Here is a 26,984-nt window from a genome sequence, read left to right as displayed (position 1 = left end):
AAGCTTTTCGCTTCCATTCTGCAATGTTGACAATCCATCGAGTTCTTCTCTCGTCTTCTCCCACCGTCTCCCTCCCTCCCTAAACAGTTCCTTCAAGTATTGTTTCAGCAAGGCCACTGGAAAATGGCACAACCACTCATTGGAAGAGTGTTGGGAAAGTTTAGTACTTTGTGATAAGATCGATGCATGAGCAGTTGCAACCAATCCGTAACTAGGCAAACTTGTCGGCTGCAAGAATATCGTGTATATATATATATATATATATATATATATATATATTATAAAACAAAGTTGAAAACCAACACCTATTTTGTTAAACAAAAAATAAAAATCTGAATTTTCGCTGCCACCGGGATATATATATATATATATAAAATAAAACAAAGTTGAAAACCAACACCTATTTTGTTAAAGAAAAAATAATCTGAATTTTCGCTGCCACCCGGATATATATATATATATATAAAACAAAGTTGAAAGCCAACACCTATTTTGTTAAACAAAAAATAAAAATCTGAATTTTCGCTGCCACCCGGATATATATATATATATATAATAAAACAAAGTTGAAAACCAACACCTATTTTGTTAAACAAAAACTAACAAGAAAGGCAAGGCCTTCAAGACTCACTTGTGATACACTTTAAAAAAAAAATCCATGTTTTTATGTATTGAGTATAATGCATTTACTGTTATATTTATATTTTTTGTATTCTCTAAACTTGGCACTTTGATCTGATATTCGACCCAACAAAGGATCTGTCATTATTATCATTTTTTGTTCAAACAGGAACTTCTTTTGCTAAGCATGGAAGTTTTATTTATTGCAAACGCTTTGGTGTAGTAGCAGAACAAGGGAAATTACTCTGCTGGGGAACTTAGTTTGCTTTAAACTGATCTTTCTCATCTTAAACATTACATTTTGAAATTATACTCAATACATAAAAAGCTTGGATTTTTTTTTAAAAAGTGCATCACAAGTGAGTCTTGAAGGCCTTGCCTCTCTTGTTTCAAAATGTAATGTTTAAGATGAGAAAGATCAGTTTAAAGCAAATTAACTCCACTAGCATTACAGAGTAATTTCCCCTTTTTACTATCTGCACCAAAACGTTTGCAAAATAAATAAAAATTCCATGCTTAGCAAAAGAAGTTCCTGTTTGAACAAAAAATGATAATAATGACTGCTCTAACTGTTGGGTCAGAATATCAGATCAAAGTGCCAAGTTTAGAGAATACAAAAAATATAAATATAACAGTAAATGCAGTTTGCATATAATTAGGCTTCATTCTTTATTTTTTTGTGCCAATCCCAGAAGCGCAATATTGTTTTAAACAAGATGACTGGAAAGAACTGGATTTTTCCTATTTTTATGCCAAATTTGGTGTCAACTGACAAAGTATTTGCAGAGAAAATGTCAATGTTAAAGTTTACCACGGACACACAGACACACACAGACACACACACACACACACACACAGACAACCGAACACCGGGTTAAAACATAGACTCACTTTGTTTACACAAGTGAGTCAAAAATAAAAATCTGAATTTTCGCTGCCACCCGGCAGCTTGGTCACAGACTACACTTATTACAGATGACGTAATGTTATTTTTTTACGTCAACTTTCGGACCTTACATGACGTCTTCTACTAAAGATATGTTCTAAATATTCCTTCAATTGTCTATGTACATCTCTCTCTCTCTCTCTCTCTCTCTCTCTCTCTCTCTCTCAGTGATCGTGTGTAACCACCACCACGACAAACCAGACTGGTAACTCCACGAACTAGAGTTCACAATGAAAACCCATGGCTGTCGCTTCTCAAGTTAAGTCCAACATACATATAATATACACCAAAATTAGGCTACTGTGTATCAACATTTCAAACCATACAATGCTTTGCAACTTTATCTTTTATCACCATCAGCAGCAGTGAAACACTAATAAGTTGAAGGACCGGAGGAAAAAAAAAGTATCTTTGCACAAATAGGTAGAAACATATAATCTTGAGGGACTGACAAGTAAGAACATAAACTATGCAGAGCAAGGAAGTAAGAACACTAGCTTTGCAGGACGAAGTAAGAACACTAACTCTGAAACACAGAGAAGTAACATTAACTTTACAGGACGAGGAACTAAGAACTATCAACTTTGCAAAGAAAAAGATCAACCATGCGGAACCTAAGACATTAACTTTAGCGGACGAAGAAATGGGACAGATTAACTTGGCAAAACAAGCAAAAGGCTGTTTTTAGTGTCATATGATTAGCTTTCTGTGACTTTGCTGAAGTATAAAGTAATGCGGGAGGAAGGAGGCAGAATGGTTAAGACGCGCATCTGCCAGTACAGTGTCCGTGAGGGTGTGGGTTTGAATCCTGGTCTCACCCTGTCTCCAAGTGTGACTGGAAAAACCAAACTGAGGGTCTAGTCCTTCGGATGAGACGATGAACCGAGGTCCCGTGTGCAGCACAGCACTTGGCGCACTGAAAAAGAACCCATGGCAACACTATGGTTGTCCTCTGACAAAAAATATGTAGCAGAAATCCACTCTGATAGGTATGTGGTGTGTCCATCGAGATCGATGATGACCATCGTTGTCATCCAGCTGGGGATTGGGGGGAGGGTGGTGGTGGGGTGGGGGGGAGGATGCTCATGAATATATCTGTGAATGCTCAGATGGCTGAATAGTCCAATCTGCGCACGAAATGTTCGCTGACAGTTGGGGCAGACAAAGATAGGCATATCATTGTCAGGGAGCTTGTTTGCCCGTGACTTTCTGGCCTGCCTCTTCTGAACAGCTGCAGCAGTCCTGTTGGCCTCGCACAACTTGGCGCCTTTGTGCACAGCAGCGCGCCATTTGTCACGGTCCACTGCAGATTCCTCCCAGGAGTCAGGGTTGATATCAAACGCTTTAAGAGAGACTTTCAGAGTATCTCTGAAGCGCTTCTTCTGACCTCCGTGTGATCTCTTCCCTTGTTGCAGCTCGCCATAGAAGAGCCTTTTGGGCAGCCGATGGTCTGGCATGCGCGCCACGTGTCCAGCCCAGCGAAGCTGGGACTGCATCAGGATGGTGAAGATGCTGGGAAGGGTGGCTTTTGCGAGCACCTCTGTGTTTGGGGTCCTGTCTTGCCACTTGATATTCAGTAGCTTCCTGAGGCATGTTGTGTGGAAGTGGTTCAGCTTCTTGGCATGTCGTTGGTACACTGTCCAAGTTTCGCAGGCGTACAGTAGTGTGGGGAGAACTACTGCTCTGTAGACCTTTAGCTTGGTCTCAAGACTAATGCCTCTTCTGTTCCAGACATTTGCACTGAGTCTGCCAAAAGTTGCGCTTGCTCTTGCAATCCTGACGTTCACTTCATCATTGATGGTCGCATTTCGTGACAGTGTGCTGCCAAGGTATGTGAACCGCTCCACTGCACTAAGTCTCTGACCATTGACTGTAATGTTGGGCTCAACGTAGGGTTTCCCTGGGGCTGGCTGATGGAGAACTTCAGTTTTCCTCGTGCTGATGGTAAGGCCGAAGTTCCTGCTGGCAGTGGCAAACTTGTCGACGCTGAGTTGCATGTCAGCTTCAGATCCAGCATTGAGGGCACAATCATCAGCAAACAAAAAGTCTCTGATGATGTCTGTCATGACCGTTTTTGCTTGAAGCCTTCTGAGGTTAAACAACTTGCCATCTGTTCGGTACTTTAGGCCGATTCCAACATCGCCATCTCTGAAGGCATCAGTAAGCATTGCAGAGAACATGAGGCTGAACAGCGTTGGAGCCAGGACACAGCCTTGCTTGACACCATTTGTGACAGCAAAAGGAGCAGATGTTTCGCCATTGTCCTGGACTCGAGCCTGCATGCCTTCATGGAATTGGCTGACCAAGGAAATAAATTTCCGAGGGCATCCGTACTTGGCCATGATCTTCCACAGTCCCTCTCTACTCACGGTGTCGAAGGCCTTAGTGAGGTCGACATAGGTGGAGAACAGATCAACATTTTGCTCCTGACATTTCTCTTGCAGCTGCCTTGCAGCAAACACCATGTCGGTGGTTCCGCGCTCTTTCCGGAATCCACATTGGCTCTCAGGCAAATGACCTTGGTCAAGATGTGCTGTGAGGCGGTTTAGTAGGATCCTGGCAAGTATCTTGCCTGCGATGGAGAGCAAGGAAATGCCCTGATGGTTATCACAGGCTTGCCGGTTCCCCTTTCGCTTGTACAAGTGAATGATAGATGCATCTTTGAAATCCTGGGGGATCATCTCTTCTTTCCACATGATTGAGTACAGCTGATGGAGCTTCTCAGTCAGCACAGTGCCTCCATCCTTGTAGACCTCTGCTGGTATGGAGTCTGAGCCAGGTGCTTTGCCACTGGATAGCAGACGGATTGCTTTCTGGGTCTCAAGAAGTGTTGGCGGATCGTCCAGTGCTTCGTTGATGGGGACTTGTGGGAGACGGTCTATGGCTTCATCATTTATGGAGGAAGGGCGATTTAAGACACTGTTGAAGTGCTCAGCCCAGCGTTCGAGAATTTTCTCCTTCTCGGTGATTAAGGTATTCCCATCTGCACTGAGGATGGGGGTGATCCTGAGGATGTGGGGCTGTAGACTTCTTTTAAGGCATCATAGAACTTCTTCATATCGTGCCTGTCAGCATATCCCAGGATCTCATCAGCTTTGTCACTCAGCCATTTATCCTGCATCTGGCGTAACTTTTGCTGAACAGTCCTGCGGATGGCATTGTACGCATCCTTTTTTGATGTGGACTTTGGGTTGCTCAGGTAGGCTTGATGCAGACGGCGTTTCTCATCCAGAAGCTGCTTGATTTCATCACAGTTTTCATCAAACCAGTCTTTGTGCTTTCTGGTCATGGGTCCCAGGGTCTCTGAAGCTGTACTATAGATCAGCTCACGCAGGGTCCTCCAGTCAGACTCCACATTCTGGTTGTCCAGAGAGGCGGATTCCAGACGATCTTCCAGCAGTTCCACAAAGGACTGTTTGATGGTGATGTTATTCAGCTTAGCGATGTTGAGCCGTTTTGGAGCCTTCTGGCCTTGGGGGCGTCTCTTGAGCTGGATTCGAATATTCAGCTTCGAGACTACAAGGCGATGATCTGTCCAACACTCGGTGCCGCACATGGTCTTTGTTACACGTACATCTTGCCTATCCCTTTTCCTGACGATGACATAATCGATGAGATGCCAATGCTTTGAGCGAGGGTGCATCCATGACGTCCTGTTACGGGTAGGGAGGCAGAAAACTGTGTTCATTATCAGCAGTTCGTGCTCTGCACAAGTCTGAAGCAAAAGCAATCCATTTGGGTTGCAGTGGCCCACACCGTGCTTTCCAATCACTCCATCCCAGGAGATGTAGTCAGAGCCAACTCTAGCATTGAAGTCCCCAAGAATGATGAGCTTGTCTGCTTTAGGGATAGCAGCAATGACAGAGTGAAGGTCCTCGTAGAACTTCGCCTTCACTTCATCCGGGTTGGTCATGGTTGGGGCGTAGGCACTGACAATGGTGAGGTGCTTCTGGCCAGATGGCAGTGGGAGTTTCATGGTCATAAGCCTATCGTTGACTCCCTTTGGGATTCCAGCTAGCTTGCTGACAAGTGCTGTTTTTACTGCAAAACCAACGCCAGCCTCACGTCGCTCTTCGCTTCCTCGTCCACTCCAGAAGAAGGTGTAACCAGATCCCTGTTCACAGAGCTCGCCTTCGCCTGGAAGCCGAGTCTCACTCAAGGCTGCGATGTCAATGTTGTATCTGGCGAGTTCGGATGCAACTAGTGCCGTTCTCCTTTGGGGTCTGTCCGCGTTATCTCTGTCCAGGAGAGTCCTTATTTTCCAAGCACCAATGGTGAGAGGAACGATCCTTGTTTTTTTCTTTTCTTTCTTTTTGTTTCGATCGCTGATGTAGGGTCCCCGCCAGCCGCGGTATGCTGGCCAGGGTGATATGGAGCAGGCAATTTTTAGGGCACCTTTTCTATCCCCTTCCTCATGCCATGGAGGTGAGCAGTGCATTCCTAAAGAGGGCTGCTCAGACGCTCAGACGGCTGCCGAGCTCCATCGCTGCTCCTGTCGACGAAGAACGACCTTATGGCCTGAGCCGCCTGCGTGCAGGTCTGCGGCTGCGACTGCCAGTGTACCCACACCTGTCGTTTCGTCGCTCGCCTGTCGCCACAGGACTTGGGGGTGATGAAATGATGAAGGATGAAAGGTCATTTTGGATGACTGATGACTTGCGCGATGAGTTTGTTTAAAGTGAAGAGGAGTTGCGCAACGTCGACCTCACTCTCTCGTCCAGGTCCACCAATTTCCAGTGGCAAGACTAAGTCGAGACGACTGGAGGATGAGCACGGATGCAGTGGATGACCAAGATATCCTTTCAGTGTCTCATCTTGCTCTCTGCACTCCACAGTGCGTTGCTGAAACCGCTTTCCTCTCCGTTGAACCGATAGGTTTCTTCCGCAGATTCTGCCGGATCCAGACTTCGCATGCATGGGTAGACACACCCCGGGGGCCAACTGCGTGTGGCATGCACACAGCACAGTGGAGCTAGATGGCCGTCAGTGGCTCTCCTGAGCCGACGCCCTTTTATGGATCTCCATCAGGGTGTCTAGCCACCCGCCTCACCAGTCCCGGAAGGGAGCAGTGGGAGTGCCGGTTCAGTCGCCGGCAACCCGACCCTGAACAGGTTGTACTGGATTACAGGTTACCAGTAGCAGATCTAATGACCTGACCTGACATGCTGCATATATATATATATATATATATATATATATATATATAGCGTGTATGGATTTGCCCGGACGCAGTGACGCCTCCTTGAGAAACTGAAACTAAAATACGATCTTGATGAAGCACAATATAATATAGGTCCAGGTCAATACACCTTGGACAAGCTTACGTGGCTTTATTGCCGTTATTTGTTGTACAAATAATACCGAGAAAAGTTCATTGAGATGTGATTTTTTTTTTTTTTTTTTTTTTTTATGCGAGTAAGTTAATGACCAAGATCAATGTCAGTGTCGCTGATTGCACGTTTGCCTCTGTGTGTATGCGCGCGCGTCTCTGTATGTGTGTGTGTGTGTGTGTGTGTGTGTGTGACACGCGCCGCTCTCATTCGTGCCTGCAGATAAAGCGAAAGCCAGAGAGAGAGGGAGAGAGAGAGAGAGAATATAAATCGAAAAATAGCAAAGGGAAATACAAAAAAAGGAAAAGAGAATAAAATGATATGAAAGAGCAGATCGTCGAAAATGTAATACCATTCTCACTAGGCCAAATTCTCTATGATGATATCATGACCCGTGCCCTGAAGGAGTTCTTTGGCGAACACGGGGAATGGCTAAAAGTGAAGTGAAATACGAAATGATAGTGAATTAAAAACAATGATAAAACGGAATGAATAAAAGCAAAATTATGATGCTGGAAAAAACAATCCCGAAATAAAAAATGAAATGAATAAGATAACAAAACTCAGCGCCTGTCAAACGTCAAAGATGCACGTCTTTTCTTCTTCCCCTCTGCCCCCCCCCTCCCTCTCTCTCTCCTTCCCTCCCACATTCTCTCTCATCCTCTTCTCTCCCTCCTGCCTTCCCTCTTTCTCTTTCCACTTCTCTCTCTCCAACTCTCTCCCCTTCCCTCCCACTCTCTCTCTCTCTCTCTCTCTCCCCCTCCCACTCTCTCTCACTCTCTCTCCCACTCTCTCTCTCTCTCTCCCACTCTCTCTCTCCGTCCTTCTCTCTTCCTTCCCCATCCTCTCTCCCACCTCTTCCACGCCCTTTCTCTCTCCCCTTCCCTCTGTCTCCCTTCCTCTCTCTCCTTTCTCTCTCTCTCTGTCTCTCTCTCTCTCCTCTCCCCCCGTCCCTTTCTCTCTCTCTGTGCCTGTCTCTGTCTCTCTCTGTGTTCCCGTTACGCCAGCCTGCATTCTCTGTGAAACAGTTCTGAGCAGTCTGGTACCTGCACTTCCCCATCTTCCCCCACTGATTGGAAATCTTAATTACTTTTTCATTTTTACATTGAATGTTTCTGTTTTTCCTTCCTTTGGCCTTTCCGACTAATGTATTTTAAAATTAAAACACGTTTATTTTGTTTCTTCTTTTGACCTTTACGACTTATGTATTACAAAAGCACACGCTTACATGTGGAAGAAAAATAAGTTTTCTAGACGATGGTGAATACCGACAAGAGCATTTACCATTAACATTAAAAACAACAACATGAAAATAGTAACACTATCGCCAACAGCTTCAGTTTCGCACAATCACACACACACACACACACACACACACACACTCTCTCTCTCTCTCTCTCTCTCTCTCACACACACACACACACACACACACGCGCGCGCGCGCGCGCGCGCATTAGATGACAATCTTCTTCATTCGTGGGCTGCAACTCCCAATTTCACTCGATGTACACGAGTGGGCTTTTACGTGTATGGCCGTTTTTACCCCGACATGTAGGCAGTCATACTCCGCTTTCAGGGTGGTGTATGCTGGGTATGTTCTTGTTTCCATAACCCACCGAACGGTGACATGGATTATGGGATCCTTAACGTGCGTATTTGATCTTCTGCTTGCGTATACACACGAAGGGGGTTCAGGCACTAGCAGGTCTGCTCATATGTTGACCTGGGAGATCGGAAAAATCTCCACCCTTTACCACCAGGCGCCGTCACCGAGACTCGAGCCCGGTACCCTCAAATTGAAAGTCCAACACTTTAACCACTTGGCTATTGCGCATGTCAGATGACAATCGAATCTCAGTCATTGGAAGAAAAAGATCATTTCTTGGCCTTGACCAGCGAGAAAGAGAGAGAGAGAGAGAGAGAGAGAGAGAGAGAGAGAGAGAGAGAAACAGAGAGTGAAAAAAAGAGAGAGGAAATGAGAACATGTGCGAGTGACAGATGTAAATTGGTATTTGTTTTGCCTGGTCAGGTGCAAGATTTAGCGTGACTCTGACATCAAGTTATTGAAACCTGTTATTGTCTGCAGCAATGTCAATACCGATTAGACTCTCTCTCTCTCTCTCTCTCTCTCTCTCTCTCTCTCTCACACACACACACACACACACACACACTCTCTCTCTCTCTATCTCTGTCACACACACACACACACACACACACACACACACACACACACACACACACTCCATTTTCTTGTCCCTTCACCCTAATTGAAGTATGACATAAAAACGAAACTAAAAACTGCTGCCTGCAGATTAGGAGTGAAGGAACGTTCGAGCAGAAAAAAAGAAGAAGAAGAAAACAACAACAACAAAAACTGTATACACTGTGTAAGAAGCGTGGTGGCAGAATCTGTAGTGTCAGACTTCTGATCCAGTGTTCATCCAAAATAGGGTTCAAGGCTCCAATACGGCATGATGTGTCCTGGGGGGAAAGCACTTTTAGTCCGATTTTCCTTACTCAAGAGTGAGAATGGGAACGTGAATCGTGGACAGGGAAGGTTAAAACGGCAGAAGTTGAAGTGAGAGAATTGGGCCCTGCCTTCCAATGCCGAGCCCATCGACACGGTGAGTTGGAATTCACTGCCCCCGATGGCAGTAAAAGGGCTATGACGCCTGTAAACCTTCACCTTTAACCTTTGACTGTATGCGTTTACTGATCCTGTGGCTGGGAACATGACCGTAGGTCACAACACAGCGCCACGCCAGGAGGCTACACCTTTCCACACCTACAGTCTGCTTCAGTTGTTTTATGTTGAAGGCCTTTTTCAGCCAACAGGAAGTTAAAAGCTTAAGGTCCTTCAGAAGTTTACGGCAAACAGGGAGATAAAGATTTGAGGTCCTTCAGAAGTTTACGGCAAACAAGAAGTTAAAGATTTGAGGTCCTTCAGAAGTTTACGGCAAACAGGATGTTAAAGATTTGAGGTCCTTCAGACGTTTACGGCAAACAGGAAGTTAAAGATTTGAGGTCCTTCAGAAGTTTACGGCAAACAGGAAGTTAAAGATTTGAGGTCCTTCAGAAGTTTACGGCAAACAAGAAGTTAAAGATTTGAGGTCCTTCAGAAGTTTACGGCAAACAAGAAGTTAAAGATTTGAGGTCCTTCAGAAGTTTACGGCAAACAGGAAGTTAGACTTGAGGTCCTTCAGAAGTTTATGGCAATCAGGATGTTAAAGACTTGAGGTCCTTCAGAAGTTTACGGCAATCAGGATGTTAAAGACTTGAGGTCCTTCAGAAGTTTACGGCAAACAGGAAGTTAGACTTGAGGTCCTTCAGAAGTTTACGGCAAACAGGATGTTAAAGATTTGAGGTCCTTCAGAAGTTTACGGCAAACAAGAAGTTAAAGATTTGAGGTCCTTCAGAAGTTTACGGCAAACAGGATGTTAAAGATTTGAGGTCCTTCAGAAGTTTACGGCAAACAGGAAGTTAAAGGCTTCAGGTCCTTCAAAAGTTTACTGCAAACAGGAAGTTAAAGGCTTCAGGTCCTTCAGACGTTTACTGCCATCGGGGCAGTGAATTCATATATCCACTGTTTCAAGGGATTTACATCGGAAGGCAGGGAAGGGGAGGGGCGAGGGGGGTGGCGGGTGCACAGGGGGACCAGTCATCTTCTTCGACTGATTTAACTTTACTCGACCGATAGCAGGTACCCATTCACACCTGGGTGGAGTGAGGAAAATCGGAATAAAGTGCCTTTCTCTACAACACAACACATTGCCGATACGGGGCCTCGAACCCAGATCCCACTGGTGAACAACAATAATAATGATAATAATATTGCGCTGAATCTTGTGCAGAGACAAATCTAAGAGCTTTCACACCATTCACACGCATGCATAACTCTGAAACTGAAGAAATTGAAGACAAGGAAGAGGCAGGAGAGGGAGGCTATCTTGTGAAGAGATGGGTTTTAAGGCGAGACTTGAAAGAGCTGAGTGCGGAGACCTGACGAAGCGAATGAGGAAGTTCATTCAAGATGCAAGGTCCAAAGAACGGCGTCCAACAGTGGAGTGTTTGAATCTGGGTATGCGTAAACAGAGTGGATCCGAAGCCGATCGTAGAGAGCGAGATGGAGTGTAGAGGTGAAGGCAGAATAGGATAAACACAGAAACAGGCGCAAAAACGCAGAGACCAACAGAGTGCAGCCAGTGGGCGCAACGGCAGGTAACTCTCCAACAGTGGATAATCATCAAGTCCAACGCCTGACCGCTTCAGCCCCGGCGCTTTTTCCGGCGAAAGGAAAACAGAACGTACAGGTGCAGACCACGCGGAGAAAATGGCTACCTGGCTGCTGCAATAACCATGACTTGGACAGTCTGTGATCGATTGGTCGTCTACATTCATGACCTTTGCCACAGCTGTGGCATCTAACAGCAGTAGTGGTGAGGGGGAGACTGTGTCATCTGTGACAACTCCTGATATTGCATTGTATTGTTTTGTATCGTATTGCATTGCATGGTATTGTATTGTATTGCATGGTATTGTATCATATTGCATGTGGAGTGATGGCCTAGAGGTAACGCGGCCGCATAGGAAGCGAGAGAATCTGAGCGCGCTGGTTCGAATCACGGCTCAGCCGCCGATATTTTCTCCCCCACCACTAGACCTTGAGTGGTGGTGTGGAATCTAGTCATTCGGATGAGACGATAAATCGAAGTCCCGTGTGCAGCATGCACTTAGCGCACGTAAAAGAACCCACGGCAATGAAAGGGTTGTTCACGGCAAAAGTCTGTAGAAAAATCCACTTGGATAGGAAAAACAAATGAAACTGCAGGTAGGAAAAAATAACAAAAAATGGGTGGCGCTCTCAGTGTAGCGACGCGCTCTCCCTGGGGATAACAGCCTGAATTTCACACAGCGAAATCTGTTGTGAAAAAAAAAAAACACCCAAAAAAACAAAAAAAACCCATTGTACTGCATTGTAACATTGTATCGGATTGCACTGCCTTGCATTGCCTTGCATTGGATTGAATTATAGTGTATTGACTTGTATTTGATCATATTGTGTTTACTGTCTGGTATTGCACTGTGCTGTATCGCGTGGATTGCACTGTATTGTCTTGCATTGCATTGTATTGTACTGTCATGTTGTATTGTAATACCCTTTGTCATAATATATTATCCCTGTATGAAGTTCCGGCTGCTCTCTCAGAGTCGAACGCGTCGCCGCAGTGCTGTGCCACCCATATTTCTTTCCTCTTCTTTTTCCCTCTGCAAGTGTATTTGTTGTTCCTGTCAAAAGTGAAATTTCTGCTACAGAATTGTTGCCGCGTGTTCATCATACGGTTTTCTGCACAAGACACCCTTGTTCATCCTCGTATCATCTGTAATAGTCTTTGTAATAGTATGAAGATACAGCGATCAGAGAGGTCTTTGTAATGGTAATGTGATGTGTATCTGTATGAAGATACAGCGATGAAAAAAAGGGTTGTCAGCGGACGTAGAAAACAATGGTGACATGGCTAGGCTTGACTTGACTGCAGCTCTGCGCTTAGCATAAAGATGAATGACATAGCAAAACGCGCGCGCGTGTGTGTGTGTGCTTATGTTTCTGTGTTTGTGTTTGTGTCTGTGACTTTATATATTGTCACTACAAATCGTAAAATGATTCATGTGTTTGACTGTGTAATGAACTATGTATATCAGCATAATCACGCACATCTGTTATTGTTTGTGTTCTCTGTATTAAGATTTCCCCCTTCTGTTCTGAATTGTTACAATGAATTTATATACAAAATAAAACGGTGGTCGACTCAAGAAAGTCCGGTACAAAAAAAAAACAAAAACAAAAAAAACTGAAAGACAAGCATCCAGACCACTACTCATGGTCACGAAGCAAAGCTAAGTAAATGTATGACCAGAACACAACGCGCTTAGTCTGGCCTTGAGGGAAAAACAACAACAAAAACAGCAACAACAGTAACAACAACAGTTCAATTCAGTCACTGTGTTCGGACACTACACCGATACATCTACTAAGCAAATGTCTGACCAGCAGCGTAACCCAACACGCTTGGTCAGGTCTTGATGAAGAAGAAAACAACAACAGCAACAACAATAACAGCTACAACAACAGTTCAGTTCAGTCAGTTCAATTCAGTCACTTTGTTCAGACACCATACCACATCTACTCAGCAAATGTCTGACCAGCAGCGTAACCCAACACGCTTAGTCAGGTCTTGATGAAGAAAACAACAACAATAATAACAGCTACAACAACAGTTCAGTTCAGTCAGTTCAATTCAGTCACTTTGTTCAGACGCCATACCACATCTGCTCAGCAGCGTAACCCAACACGCTTAGTCAGACCTTGAGTGGAAAACAGCAACTACGATAACAAAAGCTACAACAATAACAGCTACAACAAGAGTTCAGTTCAGTTCAGTCACTGTGTTCAGGCCTGAAGGGGAAAACAGCGACTACGATAACAAAAGCTACAACAATAACAGCTACAACAAGAGTTCAGTTCAGTTCAGTCACTGTGTTCAGGCCTGAAGGGGAAAAGAGCGACAAAAACAACCAGGAAAACAGCACTCTGGCACGCTCAGAGCTCCCCACAGACCGATAAACGTGGCCATGGATAGGGACTGGGGCTGACGTTAACATCCACTGACACCCAGGATGCTTCTGAAAGAACCAGTCTACATTTCTTCCACCCGTCGCTATGGTTACACGTGCAGGAGTCGTCTTCTCTCTCTCTCTCTCTGTTGTATTGTCCCGTTGGTCGATGTGTTGGCGCGCGCTGCGCATGGGCACGCTTTACTGATGCTCCTTATGGGGTGGCTGGCTTTTGTGTGTGGAGGCCCACTGTTGCTTCAAGATCTCGCCATCAATGTCTTCTTCCTCCGTGCGTGCTTTTGTCCATTTTCGCTTGCATTGTGGAAACGTTGATCGACAAAAATGGTTTTGATAAAAGAGGCAGCGAAGAAGTATGGATCTAAAAACAAAGTGTGCATGCATTGTGAACATCATCAATTTGTACACAACAGCTACTGTTATTGTCGACCTGTGCGAGGAAACGTGTAATCAAGCGCACGTAAAAGAACCCACAGCAACAAACGGGTTGTTCCTGGCAAAATTCTGTAGATAAGAAAAACAAATAAAACTGCAGGCATGAAAAAATACAACCAAAAAAAAGGGTGGCGCTGTAGTGTAGCGACGCACTCTCCCTGGGGAGAGCAGCCCGAACTTCACACAGAGAAATCTGTTGTGACAAAAAGAGAAATACAAGAAACTGTTATCATTCCTTTTCATTTCGATATCAGATAAACAGACATGCAGAGTGTTTGGTGCTTCGATAAACAGTCATATAGACGCGAAGTATATGATGATTAGATAATATGAATCTGGTTACTGGAAGTTGATAGACATAGGTTGGTAGTAAGAGAGGTGTGAGTTTGAGAAAGCTGTTTATATTACGTGTGGCTTGGGGTTTTCGGTGTGTGTGTGTGTGTGTGTGTGTGTGTGTGTGTGTGTGTGTGTTTTTGTTTTGTTGTTGTTGTTGTTTTTGGGGGTTTGGGGGGGGGGGGGGGGTTCTTTAATAATAGTGGTTCTACATACTTTCTGTTTCGTGTTTTGGTACGTATGTTTTGCATTGAAAGTTGCAGTTTTGCTGGCTGGTTTGATAATTCACCACATTGAAAACCAGTGCACTAAAAGATTGCTTTAATCAATAGATTAAGCTATTTATTCATCTATTTTCTATTCTTTATTTATTAAAAGTTTTGTAGTTCTTCATAATTAGCTCCTAAACTAACAGTTCTTCGTTGCTTCTTCGTGTTCTACTTTCTCTTTTTCTGCTCTCGTCGAAAGCGGCTTCCTCGTTCACTACATTCTGTGACGCTGAATGCTACAGCATTGGGCTTTCAGTCCCAGGACCTGGGTTCGGTTCCAGTTTAGGCGCCTGGCGTTTGCTTGTGATGGTGTGTGTACGTGCGTGCATTTGCGTATATATACTTGTGTGATTTGTATGTATATGTTGATATATATATATATATATATATATATATATAGAGAGAGAGAGAGAGAGAGAGAGTTTCAGTTTCAGTAGCTCAAGGAGGCGTCACTGCGTTCGGACAAAACCATATACGCTACACCACATCTGCCAAGCAGATGCCTGACCAGCAGCGTAACCCAACGCGCTTAGTCAGGCCTTGAGAACACACACACACACACACACAAAAAAACAACAACAAAAAAACAAAAAAAAAACAAAAAACAAAAAAAACGGGGGAATAAATAATAGATAAGCTTGCATAAATAAATAAATAAATAAATAAATAAATAATAATTATAATATAGAAAAAGGTAGTAGTAATAATATTAGTAATACTAATAAAATGATAATAATAAAACATAAATAAATAAATAAATAAGACAACAATGGTGATAAATAAGCAAATAAATGTAAAATATGAAGACACACATTCACACATACACCCACACATGCATAACAGAAATGCACCAGACATGCAGTTTCACATATATGAAAGCACAGTCAAATACATATAAACGTACATGAGCTCCAACACACACACACACGCATTACCGTGCACCTCCTCTACCCCCCTCCTCCACACACTCATTTCTAGTCTAAGTATCGCAGCTTCCACGGCACACACACACACACACACACACACACACAAACACACACTCACAGAGATGAACACTTACTTGTACAAGCACATATGAAAGCACAGTCAAATACATATAAACGTACATGAGCTCCAACACACACACACACACACACACACATTACCTTGCACCTCCTCTACCCCCTCCTCCACACACTCATTTCTAGTCTACGTATCGCAGCTTCCACGGCACACACACACACACACAAACACACACTCACAGAGATGAACACTTACTTGTACAAGCACACACACATACGCCCATATCTCCCACCCCCAACCCCACACACGTACATACAAAGATATATATATATATATATATATATATATATATATATATATATATATATATATATATATATATATATACACGTTCCAATATCCTGTTGCTCCCACAGTGTAGGCATGCATACACTCACATACCTCATCCTCTACCCCACCTCCCCCCGCACTCCCACCTCCCCTCACACACACACACACACACACACACACACACACGTACACATATCTCTCCTGACACTTGTGTACAATTTCACTCTCGCGCATTCACAAACGCACTCAAAAGCACAGACCCACACATACACACAAACACACACAGCCGCCACTGACTGGCCGCAAGAGGGATGGGAAAAGATCTCTGACGCCAAGAACGTGGCGTCTAGTGTGTTGCTCGGTCTATTGTATTTGGAAAGGCCCACAGAGACTCTGTTCCGTTTTGAAGAAATTTGCGCAATGTTGGTTTGGAAATGATGCCGATATTTGTTTGATTTGCAAAGCATCGTGCTCTACCTTTCATGTTAGATTTGCGGCCGCTCCCTCTCTCTGCTTCTATTTCTTTGAGGCGATCGATGGTGTGATGGCCTTGTACCTGTTCTTTTTGGTATTCTTTGACTTTTCTGAGGATTTCCGATTTTCCTAGATGTAGGCTGCTCGTTGGTGTTGCGTTACCAGCAAGTCTGTCAGCTCGCTCATTTCCCTTAACACCTGCATGTCCCGGGCAGTATGACCATGTGAGTTTTTTAATCTGAAAGTTGCGCATTGCCTTATGCCACTCTGGGCTTCCCATTCTGTTTTCAATTTTCTGTATGAGGTTCATTGAGTCGGTTAGAATCATGGCATGTTGGTTTCCGGGCGTATGGAAGGACGATAGCCACTGGAGGGCATGTGTCACGGCTTCAACTTCCATCGTTAGGCTGGAGGTTGTGACTTTGTAGGCAGCATTCTCTTCCCAAATTGTTTTTCCATTTTGTTTCGCAGTGAATCCCCAGCCAGACTGGTCTTTGGTGACTGAGCCATCTGTGTATATGATGATGTCCTCTTCTTTACTGTTTTCTTCTATAAGCAGCTTCACTTCCGCATCAGTTTTGCCCTCTGGCCATTCCCGACAATGTCTTCCTAGAGTGGGTGAAATGACTGTGTTGAATAGATGGTTGAGGTTTTCGGGGTTTTTCTCCCATTCTTTTGTTTCTTTCAGGTCTTGAAGTCGGCATACTAGCTGGATTGTGTCTTCTGCTTGCCCCATCCATGATCTTCCTCGTCCTAGACGGCTGCCTTTTGGTTCTTTGACTGCGTCATGCAGTGGGTTTTGAGGGTTTTCTAATGCTTTGAAGTAGGTCTTGACCTGTTCTAACTTGTTTCTGGCCTGCACTGAAGGAAGGTCAAGCAGGTATCGCATGGTTTCTGTGGGCGTGTCTTTTGTTGTTCCAAGGATCAGCCTCATAGCTTCATTTTGGACTCTTTCTAATTTTAGGAGGTTGCTTTGAGACGGTGTTGTTAGCCCAAGTCCGTAGTCGATCACACTGAGGACGAGTGATTGGTATAGCAGGAAGAGGTGGCGTTGTTCAATTCCTTTGGTTGCCATTGCTTTTAAGACTGAAAGGCCCTTTTTGCATTTGAGAACAGTGTTTTCCGTATGTTTTCTGAAGGTCAGCATCCTGTCGAAGTGTATTCCTAGGTAGCGTAGGCATTCAGTTTTCTCAATTTGAATCCCATCGAATGACACAGAAGGTGGTGATTTGCTCGCGGTTTTGTTGTGGAGGGTGCACAGCAACGTTTGGGCTTTCGCTGGATTGATGGAAGATCCTGTGTCTTTGCACCATTGAGCAATATTGTTTAGTTGTTTCTGGACGGCTTCAGTTCTTTCCTGAGCATTTTTCGAAGTTTTGAAGACCAGGCCGTCATCCGCAAGGGTAAGCACCCGAGCAATTCCATTGTTGTTTAAGTCTGCAAGGCCCTTCGTGTAGACATTGTAGAGGACAGGAGAGAGTGGAGACCCTTGTGGCAGTCCCATGGATAGTTTAGAAGGTGCAGACATCCAATCTCCGAGGCGTAGGACGACGGTTCTTTCCTGAAGCGCTGCTGCTATCCATCTTGTCAGTGTCAAACTTACTCCATACCTTAGTAGCAGCTCCATGAGGTGCGCAAACTGGACTTTATTGTAGGCATCTTCAAGGTCAATTGCTACTGCTAGTGTTTCTTCTTTTCTTTGAAATCCTTCATACACCTCATATGCAAAGGCAGCTGCATTTTCCCATGTGGACTTGCCTGTTCTGTAACCACCTTGATTTGAAGGGAGAATGTGCCTGTGTTCAAGATCCCTTGCAAGTTTCCTGGCTATCATGCGTTCCATGAGCTTTCCAACAATGTTTTGCATGGTTAGGATCCGGTAGCCGCTTACCTGACGATGGTCCTTTCCTGGTTTTGGTATGGGTTTTAAGAAGCTGTGTGTCCAGTCCTCCGGCACCTGTCCATTGTGGAAACTGTTTTGATATAGATTGAAAAGTTTGCTTCTGTCTTCTTCCGATAGCTCCTTGATGTCTGAGTAACGAACTTTGTCTGGGCCAGGAGCCGATTCTTTCTTGCATTTAGCTATTGCCTCGTTTAGATCATCCATTGTCAAGTCATCATCAGGTCCAGTCTGCATAAGGGTTTGGTTTAACTCCTCAACATATTTCTTTTTCTCATCTAAGTTTCTTTGATCACTCTGTTGTATGAAACGTTTGAGCAAGGCAGATCCTTTTTCTTCATTTGTCTTAAGCTTGGTTCCGTCAGTGTCTAACATGTCTGGGGTTGTTGTTGTGCACGTTTTCCCTTCCATGCGACGATAAAATTGCCAGAACTCTGTCAATGTTGTGTCATAACTGAGTGCCTCGCAAAACTGTTTCCACTTGTCATTTTTGGCCTCTTGAGCAATGACTTCAAACTGTTTAGTTTTTTCTTTCATTTTTGTTTCAATATCTTTGTCCGGAGATGGTTTTGTTCTTTCTTTTTGCCAAAGTTTGACAGCCGCATGTTTTTCTATCCAGGCTCTCTCTGTGTCGGTATTCCACCATGGGGGCTGAATAGTTTGCATCCTGTTCAGTGCCGTTCTTTTGTTTCTTCTGCGTCTTAATTTTTCGATGACGGTTGTCTCTTTGGTTTCATACTGAAATGGATCACGCAGTTTCATACAGGGTTTATCGGACAGTTTCTGTAGACTGAAAGCTACCGGGAGGTGGTCGCTGCCTTGGTATGGAAGTGTCTCTGCATTCATTTCTGCTCTGAATTTTGGAGATGTTAGAGCGATGTCGATCACACTGTCACTGTCCCCTTGTCTTGTTCCAAGGCGAGTTGGGGATGTGGTTGTTAAAGGGCTAAGAAGAATTTCCCCTATCATTCCTTCAAGTGCGAGTCCTTGTGGGTTTGTGTGTGAGAGAGAGAGAGAGAGAGAGAGAGAGAGAGAGAGAGAGATGGTCTTTTTGTATTTGTATTTCTTATTATCACAACAGATTTCTCTGTGTGAAATTCGGGCTGCTCTCCCCAGGGAGAGCGCGTCGCTACACTACAGTGCCACCCTTTTTTTTGCATTTTTTTCTGCGTGCAGTTTTATTTGTTTTTCCTATCGAAGTAGATTTTTTTCCATAATTTTGCCAGGAACAGCCCTTTTGTTGCCGTGGGTTCTTTTACGTGCGCTAAGTGCATGCTGTACACGGGACCTCGGTTTATCGTCTCATCCGAATGACTAGCGCCCAGACCACCGCTCAAGGTTTAGTGGAGGGGGAGAAAATATCAACGGCTGAACCACCACGCACAGATTTTCTCTCTTCCTCGGCGGACGCGTTACCTCTAGGCCATCACTCCACTTTTTCTGGAAAAAACCAAGAATTGTGATCAGTAAACACTCGGCGAAGCAGACGAAGATCTGTAACACCTGATTACCGATATATCTGGATTAAGATAGGCATGGCTCAGAAAATAACCAGCAGCTTGTTTCGGTTAACTGCACTTTTATTTTGTCACCGGCATACTGATGATTAGAACACGTGGATTCAATGTCTTATCGGTCATGGCCGTTGATGAAATTTATCGATCAGTCAGCGACAAAGGTCATGTCAGGAGTGTTGTTGGAAAACACTCACACATGCACGGATTTACGTACACACACACACACACACACACACACACACACATGCACGGATTCACGTACACACACACACACGCACACACACACACACACACACACACACGCACACACACACACACACACACACACACACACATATGTGGTTCGTCCGTCGGGATCGACGAGGACCATCTAGTCATCCTAGGGGTGGGTGGGTTGGGCTCTGTGGGTGCGCAGATGACTGGTCAGGCCAATCCGCGCCCGCAAGGTTCTGACGCAGTGTGGACAGGGGATGGTGGCGGCTGTCGGGGACTTGCTGGCACTGCTTTTCCTGGCCTGTCTACGTTGCTCTGCTGCAGCGATTCTGTTGGCCTCACAGGATTTGGCGCCTTTGTGGACAGCTGAACGCCACTTTGGTCTGTCCATTTCATTCAGCTCCCATGTGTCGTGGTTGATGTTGAAGGCCTTCAGAGAAGCTTTCAGAGTGTCTTTGAAGCGCTTCTTTTGGCCTCCATGGGAGCGCTTGCCATGTTGTTCGCCGTACAGCAGTTTCTTGGTGAGCCGGTGGTCTGGCATGCGAACTACATGGCCTGCCCAGCTGGGCCTGCATCAAGATGGTGTAGATGCTGGGCAAGTTTGCACGAGTGAGCACCTCTGTGTCAGGGATCTTCTCTTGCCACTTTATGCCAAGAAGTTTTCTGAGGCTGGTGGTCTGGAAGTGGTTCAGCTTTTTGGCGTGGCGTTTGTAGACCGTCCATGATTCACATCCATAGAGCAGTGTGGTGAGAACTATGGCCTTGTATACTTTGAGCTTCGTCTCCAGGGTGATGCCTCTCCCGTTCCAAACGTTCTTATGGAGTCTGCCAAAGGCAGCGCTGGCTTTGGCGAGTCTGGCATTCACCTCGTCGTCGATGACAACTGTGCGAGATAGTGTACTGCCCAGGTATGTGAACTTGTCCACCGCGTTCAGTCGTTGCCCGTTGATGAAGATGTTTGGTTCAACTTAAGGCTTTCCTGAAGCTGGCTGGTGCATCGCCTCAGTCTTCTTTGTGCTGATTGTGAGACAAAGTTGTCACAGGCAGCAGAGAACTTGTCGACACTGTGTTGCATGTCAGCTTCGGAGGCAGCGTTGAGAGCACAGTCATCAGCAAACAGGAAGTCGTTGACGGTGTCTGTCCTCACCTTGGTTTTTGCTTGAAGCCTCCTGAGGTTGAAGAGTGAGCCATCTGTGCGGTACCTGATGCCAATGCCTACGTCAGCGTCTCTGAAGGCATCTGTCAGCATGGCTGAAAACATGAGACTGAACAGGGTGGGGGCAAGAACACACCCTTGCTTGACTCCGTTGAAGACAGGGAATGGTTCTGAAGTCTCTTCGTTGTCTTGGACTCGGGCCAGCATCCCATCGTGTAGTTGCCGTATGATGGTGATGAACTTTCTGGGACATCCGTACTTCGCCATGATTCTCCAAAGGCCATCTCTGCTAACAGTATCGAAGGCCTTGGTCAGATCGACATAGGTGGAGTAAAGGTCGGCGTTCTGTTCCTGACACTTCTCCTGAAGCTGCCTGGCAGCAAACACCATGTCGATAGTCCCGTGTTCTTTCCGGAAGCCACACTGGTTCTCTGGTAGGAGACCTTCCTCAAGGTGCGCTATGAGACGGTTGAGTAGCACTCTGGCCAGAGTCTTGCCTGCGACAGACAGCAGGGATATTCCACGATGGTTGTCACAGGCCTGACGATTTCCTTTGCGCTTGTACAGGTGTATGATGGAAGCGTCTTTGAAGTCCTGTGGAACTGCCTCATGTTGCCAGATGAGCTGGAACAGCTGATGAAGCTTCTCAGTCAGCGCCATACCACCTTCTTTGTAGACCTCAGCTGGAATGGAGTCTGAGCCAGGGGCTTTGCCATTGGATAGCAGACGGATAGCTTTCTGTGTCTCCTCCAAAGTTGGAATGGCATCCAACGACTCACTAACTGGCACCTGGCGGAGTGGGTCGATGGCTTCATCATTGATGGTGGAAGGGCGGTTCAGTACGTTGTCAAAGTGTTCAGCCCATCTCTCAAGGATCCTGTCCTTGTCAGTGATCAGGGTAGAACCATCAGCACTGAGGAGTGGAGCAGATCCGGAGGTGGTGGGACCGTAGACTTCTTTCAGGCCGTTATAGAAGTTCTTCATGTCGTTCCTGTCTGCAAAGCCCTGGATCTCATCAGCTTTGTTGCTCAACCAGGAATCCTGCATCTGCCGCAGCTTCAGCTGGATGGTGCTGCGTGCGCTCTTCAGTATGTCTTTCTTTGACTGTGACTTGGGATCTTCAATGTGGGCTCTGTAGGCTTGGCGTTTGTCTTCTAGCAGCTGCTTGATCTCAGTGCAGTTCTCATCTAACCAGTCTTTGTGCTTCCTGGCAGAAGGCCCCAGGCACTCCATGGCAGTGTTGTACACCGTCTCATGCAGTGCGCCCCATGCTGCCTCCACATTCTGGTTGCCCAGCACGGTGGACTCAAGGCGTTCCTCCAGGGTGTCAGCAAAGCTCTGCTTGATGTTGCCTAGCTCCAGCTTGTTGACATTCAGGCGTTTGGGTGCTTTCATGCCCTGAGGCCGTCTCTTGGGCTGGATGCGGAGGTTGAGCACATATACATGTACACACTCACACATGCACGGATTCACGTACCCCCCCCCCCCCACACACACACACACACACACATATATATATATATATATATATATATATATATATATATATATATAAGCACATGCACACATATACACACACAAGAAGAAGAAACGTGGGCTGTCTAAATAACCGAATGGTGATAAACAAGTATCGATGTATATACAATACATTTCTAATGAATCCCACCGGTCTTATTTTTCTAACAGAAGTTTCGGTTTCAAAAAATCAAAATGTGTAACTCACCATAATCTTAGAATGTGCGTCTGAAATACATAATTTTAGATTGTGCGTCTGAAGTCTTACCTTACTGCACGTGTTAATTACAAAAGTCTTTTTTTTTTTAAAAAAAAAAAGGTGTACAATAATCAAAGTCGACAATGCATCCGGCCATAAAAAAAGGATCAGAAACAGAGAATTTTCTCATGTCTTGGGTTTTAAAAAATATGTATAATTATATAAAATGAAAAACTGAGCCCAACCATACCATACAAAATGTTGCATGTGAGATCCAGACATAAATAAATTGTTCAGACAACTTTTTTTTCCAAAAAAATTAATTACGCGGGTAATTGGAACGACAGTCAAAAAATGCAAAATGACATGAAGGGTGAAAATTAACGGGGGTTTTTGTTTGTTTTTTTGTATGATTCCAAAAACATGACAGATACGTCTTGTAATTATTTTTAGAAAATGTATAAAGAGAAATTGAACAAAATTCAAAATAAAACAAACCGTCCCGAATATTGTTTACTTGGTCATATCTACAGAATAACAGAAATTATATTCTAAAATCGTGCATTAAGAAAATGAAAAGAAAAAAATTAACGATACAAATTACAGAGAAAGAAAATCTCTCTCTTTTTAATTTTTTTAAATAGTTTTTTATTTAAAAAAAAATTTTTTTACAGCATTTTTGGTTTACATCAGAAGTTTTGTTTCTGCTTTAAAAAAAAGACTAATGCTAAGTTGGTTGAAAGGTGTGTACTATGATATCCAATGTTTACTTGCACCCTTTAGTTGTTTTACGCTAAACATTATCTTTATCTCCCTTTTCCTCATTCAGTTAGTCTTGTGAAGAACTATGACCTTCACAACATAAGAAACGCGGGAATCGTATTTGTTTATCTGCATATTTTGTTTCTTTGCCGCTGAACATTTAATTAACATGTGGGAATCGTACTTATTTATCTGTATATTAATTTTGTTTGTCGCTGAACATTTATATTCCTGGAGCCGGTTGCATTGCTTGGTTCTAACTTTTTGACAGTTACACGCGACTAAATTTCTACGTTGACCGAACTACGCCATTGGTCAGTTCCATACTACACACAGTTTGTAACGGGTTACGACCATACTAGGCTCTTCCGTCCGAGCAATGCAACTGGCTCCATCAGCTGTTTCTCATTGACCTTTGTGGTCTTGTTGAGCATGTCAGTATTTTTCTGGCGTTTCAGATCCTTGCACGCCTGGTGGTCGTCCTGACTTGGAGCAGCGCCCCAGGGTGTGTGTGTCAACGTGACAGAGGGGGAGAGAACTCCGCCCATGCGTAAGTCCACTTGTCCACTTCTTCTTCTTTGTTCGTGGGTCAGGCATCTGCTTGGCAGATGTAGTGCAGCGCATATTGATTTGTCCGATCGCAGTGACGCCTCCTTGATCTACTGATACCGATACTCGTGGACTGCAAACCCCACCGTACACTCGTATGTACACGAGTCGACTTTTACGTGTATGACCGTTTTCACCTCGTCATGTAGGCAGCCATGCTCCGTTTTTCGGGGAGAAGGGGGTGGGGTGGGGGGTGTATGCTGGGTATGTTGTTTCCATAACCCACCGAACCTATGGATTATAGGATCTTTAACGTGCATATTTCATCTTCTGCTTGCGTGTACACACGAAGAGGATTCAGGCAATAGTAGTTCTGCACAAGTGTTGACCTGGCCGGGAGATCGGAAAAATCTCCACCCTTTACCCACCAGGCGTCGTTACCAAGATTCGAACCCTGGACCCTCAGATTGAAAGTCCAACGCTTTAACCACTCTGATATTGCGCCCGTCTCTTGTCCACTGTTTCCTGTGGCTCTCGACATTGGTGACGTAAGATCTCTTTGTCTTTCGTTTTGTCTTTGTCTGACCCTTTCAAAGAGGCACTGTGGCAACATTGGTCGGCCAGCTGTTGGACTTCTGATCTCTGTGATCACCAGTGATCAGGGTTCGATTGAGGCCCCATTTAAACATGGTGTTGTGTCCTTGGGGAAGGCACTTCACTGGTGATAAGAAACTCTAGGGAGAGCTGGACAGTACAGCGTCTTCAGAGAACACGCCATGAGTCAAGTGTTCCTGCCCTTAACTTCTTACACACTAAGGGGGCCGGGCCACACCCAGGTCATGACTCCTGGATGCCCTTGTATTTTCCTCACTCCACCCAGGTTTGGATTCGTACCTGACTTGGGAAGGTGGGTGGGGAGGAGGGGGGCGTGGGGGGAGGGGGCAGGGGAGAGGTTAAAACGGCGGAAGGAGAGGATTGGGCCCCCGCCTTCCAATGCCGAGCCAGTCCCTGACACAGTGGATATGATTTCACTACCACGATGGTCGCTAAAGGCAACACGAACTTTACCTTTCACTTATAAACATGATCCTTTATAGCAACGAATACCATGTCTTCTTTCGGCGAACCTGCAGGTGGTATTAATTAATTGATTAGTTTATTAATCAATCTATTTATCTGTCTCTTTTATTCTTTCAGTCATTCATTGACGGCCTAGGCAGCCACATGTATTATCTTTTCTTTTTCTCACCTGGTCATGTGGTTTCTTCGTTTACTTGATGTTCTCAGCTCTGAACGTTAACTTCATCAGTTTCAACTACACCTGTTATCTGGTTTTACTGCATATGGCTATACGGGGGGGTTGATAGGTGTGTGCGTGCGTGTGTGTGTGTGCGTGTGCGCGTGCAGAGAGAGAGAGAGAGAGGGTGGAAGAATATAAATGATGGCATATTCATTCTCCAGGTACTGTGTTGCAGATGCTTTTCAATGCCAGCGTTGAAAGAGCAATTGCTTCAATAAGACGTACATCCAAAAAGGAAAAACAAAGAATGAAAGAAAGGGGGGTGTGGAATGAAAGACTGACATGTTCAAAACTGCCACTTCTCACTATTCTAAGACGCTTTGATGGATCGAACTCCAGTCCCCAGCAATCCCGCACCCCACCCCCCACCGCAACCCCTTCCCCACCCCACCCCCCTTTCTCTTTTTTCTCCAAAGCGCACTCCCTCACTCCTTCATGCCTGACAACCCACAGACATGTCCACTGGCGAATGATCACCTTCACTTCACAGCCAATCACTTCCACAGCATGTTTCTCGTCACGCCGTCACGCTCTCTGTGACGACACAGGAAGTGTCCTTTGGCAGGGTCAGACGAAAACGGAAGCCGTGAGTAGTTGCTGTCTCCGCGTCAATGAGAGATCGGTGGTGATGGTTTGGGAGCGTTTCTTTCCATCCCTTTTAGTTGATGGCGCGGACGGTTTGGGAAGGATTGAACCTGGTGGAAAATTTAGCTGAGCTGTGTAGACATCATTTTCCTGGTTTGTTTTTATTTGTATTTAAAAAAAAATACTATAATATGTTGTGTGTCCGCGCGTATGTATGTATGTATGTATGTATGTATGTATGTATGTATGTGTGTGTGTGTGTGTGTGTATATATATATATATATATATATATATATATATAAAGAGAGAGAGAGAGAGAGAGGGAAGTGTGTCTGTCTGTCTGTCTGTCTGTCTGTCTCTGCGTGTGTCTATGTGAGTGTGTGTCTGTGTGTGTGTGGTGAGAGAGAGAGAGAGAGAGAGAGAGAGAGAGATTGCATGATCACACGATTTAGGTCTAAGTGTCCATTTTATGCATTTCGTTATCACCTTCAGTGTTTTATATATGTGAAGGCATATTTCGGGAATAAATGAGAGAGAGTGTGTTTATGTTTGGCAGCGTGCTGTGATCATATATGGAATTCTGAAGTTCCAACTGCAGTGGAAAACAAAAATCACCTGTCTGATGCTGACTCAGCGAAAAGTGCGGTTGATAAAATGGGGAGAGGGAAGAGGAAGACAATGCTTTGATGTTTAATGATGACTTTTATCATCAGTAGGGAACGCCAGTTTTGATATTACTTTAAATATTGTCTAGTAATAGCTGCATCTTAATTTGTATTTTATCATTAGTATGCAATTTAAAGAACGACAATAGAGAAAAAGGTGGGTTTTTTTTATGAATTAGGACACAATAGAATTCTTCAATCATAATGGTTTCTGTTATGGATGCAGTTTATATTGCATGTTGAAGTGAAAGCA

At 44.7% G+C, this 26,984-nt stretch overlaps 1 protein-coding gene across 1 annotated transcript in view; it reads left to right on the top strand.

Moving 5' to 3' along the window:
* LOC143289610 (uncharacterized) overlaps positions 1–26,984 on the top strand; it is a 41,446-nt gene that overhangs the window by 1,349 nt on the left and 13,113 nt on the right. The window contains exon 2 of the mRNA XM_076598652.1: positions 24,091–24,182. The gene's annotated coding sequence lies outside the window, so the exon portion shown is untranslated. The remainder of the gene's footprint in view (positions 1–24,090; positions 24,183–26,984) is intronic.

Source organism: Babylonia areolata, chromosome 14, assembly GCF_041734735.1.
Source record: "Babylonia areolata isolate BAREFJ2019XMU chromosome 14, ASM4173473v1, whole genome shotgun sequence".
Lineage (NCBI taxonomy): Eukaryota > Metazoa > Mollusca > Gastropoda > Neogastropoda > Buccinidae > Babylonia > Babylonia areolata.
This window is presented reverse-complemented; position numbering and strand designations above follow the sequence as displayed.